At 48.6% G+C, this 8,219-nt stretch overlaps 1 non-coding gene across 1 annotated transcript; it reads right to left on the bottom strand.

Annotated features, from left to right (window-relative positions):
• Nucleotides 1-7,757: 7,757 nt before the first annotated feature.
• LOC138474905 (U1 spliceosomal RNA) lies at nucleotides 7,758-7,919 on the bottom strand. The gene has a single exon (XR_011269127.1). It is a non-coding gene; the product is annotated as a U1 spliceosomal RNA (small nuclear RNA).
• Nucleotides 7,920-8,219: the final 300 nt, after the last annotated feature.

Genomic DNA, 8,219 nt, shown 5'->3' with positions numbered 1-8,219 from the left:
GGGGGTGGTGGGAGACATGAGTGGGGGCCTGGTGGAGGCTGCCCCTGCACTGCTGGGGGGTGGGGGTGGTGGGAGACATGAGTGGGGGCCTGGTGGAGGGTGCCCCTGCACTGCTGGGGGGTGGGGTGGTGGGAGACATGAGTGGGGGCCTGGTGGAGGGTGCCCTGCACTGCTGGGGAGTGGGGGTGGTGGGAGATATGAGTGGGGGCCTGGTGGAGGCTGCCCCTGCACTGCTGGGGGGTGGGGATGGTGGGAGACATGTGTGGGGGCCTGGTGGAGGGTGCCCTGCACTGCTGGGGGGTGGGGGTGGTGGGAGACATGTGTGGGGGCCTGGTGGAGGGTGCCCCTGGATGCTGGGGGATGGGGGTGCTGGGAGACATGTGTTGGTGATCAGTAGTGCAAGGTGACATGTGGGTTGGCTGGGGGGCATGGCCATGGTGGATGGGTTGCCTGTGGGACATGAGCAAGGGTGCAGGGTAGTCCCCTGTGGTGTGGGCTGCCTGCAGGGGCTGTGGAGGGTGTAGTGGGAACACCTGGGAGGACCCACACGGCCAAATCACGTGTAGCATTCCCCGGCACCACCGAAATACACGTACCCTGCTGGAATCGTGTGTGAATCTTCCCGCGCACCTCGGAATACACGTACCCAGGCCAATCGCGTGTGGAACTTCCCGCGCATCCCGAAGTCCACGTACCCAGGCCAATCGCGTGTGGAACTTCCCGCGCACCCTGAAACACACGTACCCAGGCTAATCGCGTGTGGAACTTCCCGCACACCCCGTAGTACATGTACCCAGGCTAATCGCGTGTGGAACTTCCCGCGCACCCGAAGTACACGTACCCAGGCCAATCGCGTGTGGAACTTCCCGCGCATCCCGAAGTACACGTACCCAGGCCAATCGCGTGTGGAACTTCCCGCGCACCCTGAAACACACGTACCCAGGCTAATCGCGTGTGGAACTTCCCGCACACCCCGTAGTACATGTACCCAGGCTAATCGCGTGTGGAACTTCCCGCGCACCCCAAAGTACACGTACCCAGGCCAAACGCATATGGAACTTCCTGCGCACCCAGGAACACACGCACACGCTATTTTTCACACAGCGGGTGTCTGTGTTTGTCGGTACCCCTTTGCACCTCATTTGCTCTAGAGGGCCACTGTATGGACCATTCATTATGGCTGTATATGGGTGCTTTTTGTTAGCGCACATTTTGGCGCACATTTTTTTCAGGTGCAGGGACGCTACTGCCTTCTTTCTTGTGGCATACTTGTTTGGCCCTGTGCGCGTCTTTGACCGTGCGCTGGTTTGCCCTATTCGATTCCATGAATACAGGTTGTAGGGGAGAGTGTGGGCGTTCCGCGCACTTGCCTCCTGTACTTCCCCCGTGACGCCCATATTTTCACGCGTTGTTCCCCATTCCGAGTGTTACGCCCCGTGTTCCGCCTACTTTTGTGATGTGCGCCGCGCTATGTGCGATTTCGCAGTGGCCGTGGCGCACGCTGTTGGATGACCTGTGCTCCGGCGTGCGTGGCGCACTTTTTCAGCGCACATCCAATGTTTTTCTCGCGCACGGACTTCCATGAATCGATGTGCGCTGGTTTCCCTGCGATTTTCGCACTTGCACTGCGATTTTCGCACTTTTACTGCAAATCGCACGTTTTGGCACCTCTGCGTGGGAATTTCGGCATACATTAATTCCATGAATCGACCCCCAAATGTATAGTATGGGACCTTCTGAGCAATCACCCAAAATAATTTGGAGTCTTTATCCCTTACGGCTACCACCCAAGCTTCCCAAGCTTCTTCCACAATTGCTCTTTTTCTAGTGCCCAGAGTTTTCTTGTAATGGGATCTAGCCTTTATGATGGCAGCCTTAGAAGTACCAACACTGCTCAGAGCAAGTAATAAGTTCTTCCTAGCTCTGGTACAATCTGAGTCAAACCCACCCCTCCCCCCCAAAACCCCTCTTCTCTTTCCTCCTCATTTACCTTGGGAACAGGAAAACACCTGGGAGAGCTGGGTCAGCATGCTTTCAAACCTTTCCAGTATGCTTTCGCTCTCTGGGTTCCCCAATAGCAGATTCTCAAGTTAGCGTGAGTTTGATAGTACTGCCTTTTTAATGGATCGTCCATCTTATCCTCCTTCCATTTGAGCCTATGCCAGGAGGTATCTAAGGATACTTCCAGCGGATAGACTTGACTCAACCTGTCCACCCTTACAACTGACTTAATCTCAGGTTTCATGGGAAAGTGGTCACTACAAATATTATCCAGCACCTCAAACCATTTTATCAGGCCCCAGTGCACAACTGGCACACTAAAATAATCTATTGTTCAGCTTCCCATTGCTCAGGAGAATGTAACTCTACTGGGAATGTCCCCACCCAGGTGCCCATTTGTTGACCGCAATTCCTACTCATAAAGGTAGTGCCAGAGATGCAACCCTTCCACACAGAGCCTGGTGTCCATCATAATGGGAGATGTTAAACCTGCCACAGCATCTTCTGTGTTATCGTATAGGTTATCTTCTGGCACCCCCAGTTTCGCATTAAAGTCACCTCCCAATACAAAACACACATTACCCATGGGGGACCTTTAAGAGAGCTCCTCCATTGTAAGAGCCAAACCACACAGACAGTTTTTCTCATACTGTTTGTGGGGACTATTATAGAAATTCATTACTAAAAGATCCACCTGGCCTGGTCTAAGAATTTTGAGCACCAATATATATGGCACCAGTGTTGACAAAGCTTCTCCCTTGCTTGTTTTTCTCCGCCACCAACTGGTTTGAAACAAAACCATCAACGTTCATCTCATCCTGGGACCATGTTTCTTGGAGCAGTACAACATCTATTTCACTAAATGGGATCTTGGTCTCTGAGCAGGCCAGCTTTGTTCTAATTCCAGCCACATTCCATGACAATAATGACAAGTTGTCCCCCCACCCACAGTCCCCATGCTGGGGGGGGCTAAGCAGCACTCAGTGCCACCTCTTGCAGCTGCCCATGTGCAACCCCATGTAAGGATAGCAAAGACACATTGTTCCCCCTGCCTAGAGTCCACACGCTGGGAGGCCTCAGAGCAGCACTCAATACCACCTCTTGCAACTGCTTATGAGCTGCCCCAGGTAACTGGGATCATTCAATGCCATCCATATTGGTCAGACAGGCAAATTGATTCTGGGCCAGTACTGAGTCAGGTACTCTATCATCCAAACCAGTCGACCCCTCCTCCCTACGGCCCATACCATATGGGAGCTGAACCGCCTGGGGCGGGGTCCGGCTTGGACCCACAGGAATTTTTGAGTGTACATGGCTCATAACCCTAGGTACTGCCCATCCTTTCTCCCTGTCCTGTATACTTGGTCACCTGTGTGTTTTTAAATGTTACCACCACACAGTCCCCAGCTATCGACTTGGCCATGGAGCCCACTTAGGGTATTCTGTGGGCCATTAGAATCAGATGGGGATCTATAGAGCCCCACTGAATATGTGAATCAACCCATTGGGCTGATTTATTAATTAGGGCCCTACAGTCTTCAGTGCACCCAGATCCCAGAATTGGTACATTAAATGTTACACCCACTAATGTTAATCCTTCCGGGGGTAACTGAAGGGGATAGCACATTGAATCTGCCTTGTCCTGTGCCGGCAATGCTGCTCCTTTTATTATGGCTTGTTCTCCACATTGGGTAACCAAGGGTTTCGAGCGCTGGGGTAGCGGCTGGGGTCGTTCTGTCATCCGGGGGAGCATGCGTTGGCTGGGAGGTTGGCTTACAGGGGCATGTATCTCGACTGGCACCACTAGTTATTGATTCATGGTGTGCTCCCCACTCACCCTTGCGCTTCTTCCTAGATCCACAAACTGCCCAGCGGGTAGGTTTACTAGTCCCTGATCAGCCCCCCTCCCTGATGAGTCACAAGCCAGTCTTTGCTTAATCTGAGTGTTTAGTACCTCAACCTCCCTTTTTGAAGACCTCACCTGGTCATCCAATGTCAACAGGGTTTTCATAATTCCTGCTTTGAAATTCATCAAGAAATTAATCCCAGGAAACATTAATTCATTGTTTAACCCCTCTGCACACCACCCTTCTGGTCTATTCTGTGGTTCAATTACCACAGTGGAAGAGACGTTAGGGCCTTCATGGAGAACATTGTGCAAATCAGCCTGGTCCTGGACAACTGTTGCAGGGGACAGTGATGGGACTGCTAGTGCGGCATCTAGCCCAGACATCGGGCAAGGCACCGCCATAGAACATGGACCGTCCTTTACCCAGAGTATGCGCCTGGGTGTCTCTTGGGTGCCTGCTAAGGCAGGTTTACGCAAGGAGGCCAGTCTACCCACAGAGGTGATTGCCAGCTTAGCCACCCTGATCTCCTCATCCAGTCGTATGAATTTATGTAGGTAAGAGTCCAAGGCCCCCTCCTTTGGAACCCTGTATTACCCCAGATACACCCTCTGCTAGTGCCACTCCAGCAAAGGGTATTTTTCCTTATCTAGTGAAAAATGTGTGATGTTCATAAAGTAGTAAGTGTGTAGCAGACATCTTAGAATGTCTAGTGTTTTTTTAGGTTATCATAATATTTATATGAAGACTTTGTGATTAAATGTGAATGCTTTTACAGACTTATAACAGTGAGATTCATATAGGCAGGTAAAATGTCATTTATTTAAGTATTTATTTTGAATACATACAGCTTGTAGTGATTTCCAGGGCAAGGCTGGAGACATAGTTGTTTGACATTGAATTTTGTTAAAATAAATGTTGATTTTTGACTACATCACTATCTGTTCTTTGGCCCTGAAGTGTGGGGTGGATTATATATAGATGTGAGCATGAGAGTGGTGTGTCAACAAGTCTTTGCTAAAATCATTAGTTCTCTAACTGGCCTTTCCAAAGTCCAGCATGAATTTTCTGTGGTAATTGCAAAACCCAGGGAAGATGTTGAGCCCTCTCATAGTCTGAGGTCTTGGCTACCAGTGGAATACTCTTACTACAATGCCATATGGAATGTGACTGATGTACTTTTCACTCACATGCAGAACTGACATTTCTGAAGAGATACTTTAAGGCCATGGGCTTTCAGATGGTCTAACACTTTCAAGCGTGTCTCATAATGTTCGTCCTGAGTTTAACCATACACTGTAGTAACAGCCTGCCTAGGCAGACGCAGGCAAAGCCAGGGCCTTGGGAAGAGCCCAGGGTTGTTTCTGGCCCTGTACACTGACTGGTAAGGGGGTGATAGCTATTTGCAGCTCAGGGTTTCATCTGGGGTGTGAATAGTTAGCATTTTGTTTTTTGACAGGAGATGGAATCCGTTATTTTGCATGAGTCCAATTTCCCATAAAAATGTACAAAAACAAGATGGCAGCCGTCATAGAAAACCGTAAAGGGACAAAGTCTCTTTTCTATTTAATTGATGGTGGCTCGAAGGGAAGGGGGGCTGAGTCGGGAGCCCCGGCAGATACGTGAGATGGTGGTGGGTGGGTGTCAGCTGAGGAATGATGTCAGGGTTTGGAGGAGGGTTGGGAGCAGGGGTCTGGAGGAGAGGCCAGGTGGTGCCAAAAGAAATGGTGGCATAAGGTGCAGGGCCTGAGATGGGTTGAAACACAGACAATAGACTACCATTTCTCCACTGCCTTTCCAGCCACCAGATTGGCTTCTCCAGGTGAGAATATGATGTCACCTAGGAACATGGAAACTTTGAAGAGGTTCATGTCGCCAACAGATATTTCCAAAAAATGCTAAAATGTATCATGTCCATCTGAGATTCCTTGAGGCATGCACAGGAACTCATAAAATCCTAGAGGATAAATGAAGGCTGATTTTCATGGTCTTGCGGATGCAAGGGGTTACATTAGTACCACTCCTCAGGTTCGGTATTAATATTATTAATATTTTTTAATATATATATGCCGTGGCAGTTTAGCTCCATAGTGGTCACAAAGCACATAAACCTAGTCCAAGAAAGGAGCATTATGTCCCTCCAAGGCAAGGCAGGACCTTAGACTACTGGAAAGCATTGACTGGAAAATAGTATTTCACAAGGAGAGGATACCAAAATTTCTTGTGGCTGTAAATGTGTACATTAGCAATAGAAAAGGAGGATCTGTAAGCCAGTGCTGGAAGAAAAGAAACAAAGTGGAGTAAATTGTATTTTTAGAGTTTGGGTGAGTGTTGGGCTCGAGATGTGCTTGGGCAGTCCTAAGCAGTTTATGGGCAAAGGTTTTATAATAAGGGCTGAGATAGGTGGTCGGCACAAAGGCCTGGGGAGCCCGAGGCCCAAGCGTATGTGCATTTGTAGAGATGACTGAAGCAAGTAAAGTCAAGTGAAACCGAAAAAGGCTACTATAAGGAGGTTGCAGAGTTTCAAGGGATATGGAGATGGTTCAGGAGTTGTGTGGGTATTATGGGAGGCCAATGGGTACAGGGACACAGACAGTTATGTCTTTCCAGAAGCATTACTTGAGGTATGTAAAACAACTACAAAATATGGTAATTATTTCTCAAAAACTAAGGAAAATAAAAAAGCTCTGAAGCAAAGGATAAACAGCAAACAGCATAACTTATATACATGACATTTGTAATGGAATGGATGAGAACAAAATTAGCATTTCATTATTTTAATATAATCAGAGAGTTGTCCTCGTGTGATGAACGGAACGAAACTGAGAAAATAGATTGGATGTGCTAAGACTAACTAACAAAAAGTTATTTATCCCGTTATAATTAAAACTTTCTGGGGAAATAAAGAACCTATACAGGGTTAAGGGTCGAGATGTGGGTAACTCTCAGGTCTTGCAAAAGTCTTGGTTGTGCATATTGAGTTTTCAGTGATTGAGCCCAAGCTTCAGAGATCTAGAGAATAGTGACTTCCTTTTAGAGCGCTTAGGGCAGGCTTGTCCAACCTTTTTGAATGTGGGGCCGAAGCATTAACTTTTTGTCACCCAGAGGGCCGGCGAGCCAAAAGTCAACAACCTCACCCAAAGCAGTATATTAAAAAGCGATATTGTGTGACCTTTGGCACAATAGCATCACAGGCAGTGATAGCCATGCAGTCCCAAGGATAGCTTTTGGTGTCATGGGCAGTGATCAAAGGTTTTTTGCATGTGATTTCTTTCAGTGTCTATGTGTTAATATTTTTCTGAAATAGTGGGGGCGACCGAGCGTAGCGAGGGAGCTACAAGGTTCTAGGGAGGGTTTGGGGGGGTTCCCCCCCCAAGAATTTTTTTTCAAATATGGGGTTGAAATGGTGCATTTTACAGCAGAAAAGGTGACCAAAAAGCCATAAGTGTACAATCAGTTCTAAAAGGGGAACATGAAAATTCCATGTCACCAACAGCAGAAAAGAACATTTTACAACACAACACATTTTAATGATCAATGTGTCCACAGTGTAAGACAGCACTGTCACTGATGTAACACATTGTCATGCTGGTTGTACCCAAAATATGCCTCTGTAGCAACATGTCTATGCTGGCTGTTCCCAATGTAGGCCAGCATTGTCCTGTACAAAGCATGATTGATGCTGCCTGAGCATGTGCAGTGTGCCCAATACATATGGCAGCTTATCTCTGTAATACACATTACTTCTGTGGTGATGAAAGAAGCATAATTCAATTCAACAGATAAAATGTGGAAAAGCGATCACCCAAAGGTGAACCTAATTGAAGAAACGCAATGTGAGCACAATCTAAAAGTATGCAACCTAGCAGGCCTAGTGCACACTTTACCTTTTCTTTCACCAATACATTGGGGGGGAGAGCGCGAACGCAGTCCCCCACTACCAGAAATAATGCAGTCGTGTATCCCGCATTTGGGAACATAGCAGGGGTCAGCAAATCCGATGTGCAATGGGTAAGCCTCACCCTGGGAGATCTGCCCTTGAGATCACATTCTCCCCTGCCAGCTAAGTATGAGTTGCATGCAAGAGGGCAGGGGTTGGGTCAGTTCTGGGAAGCCCCGCTAAGCGAGGGTGAGAAGGCAGGCCCTGACCCAGCCCCAACCCCCCAATCCCCGTAAGCTCTGAGCGTCTGCAGAGCTGCCTGTCCCGCGTGTAGGGGGAAGCTCCAGCAGGCAGAGCCCAGCAGAAGAGCAGATTGTAGCACAGTTCCTTTCTCCCATCAGGTGCTGCTCGGCCCGAGATTTGTATAAATAGCAGGATGGCTTGAGCAGGCCTGTTGCAGTCTGCCCACTGGCCTGTCAGCCCCACACGGG

Source organism: Ambystoma mexicanum, chromosome 8 (assembly GCF_040938575.1).
Source record: "Ambystoma mexicanum isolate Mex_15411 chromosome 8, UKY_AmexF1_1, whole genome shotgun sequence".
Taxonomy (NCBI): domain Eukaryota; kingdom Metazoa; phylum Chordata; class Amphibia; order Caudata; family Ambystomatidae; genus Ambystoma; species Ambystoma mexicanum.
Note: the sequence above shows the minus strand (reverse complement) of the source record. Positions and strands in the feature narration are given on the sequence as shown.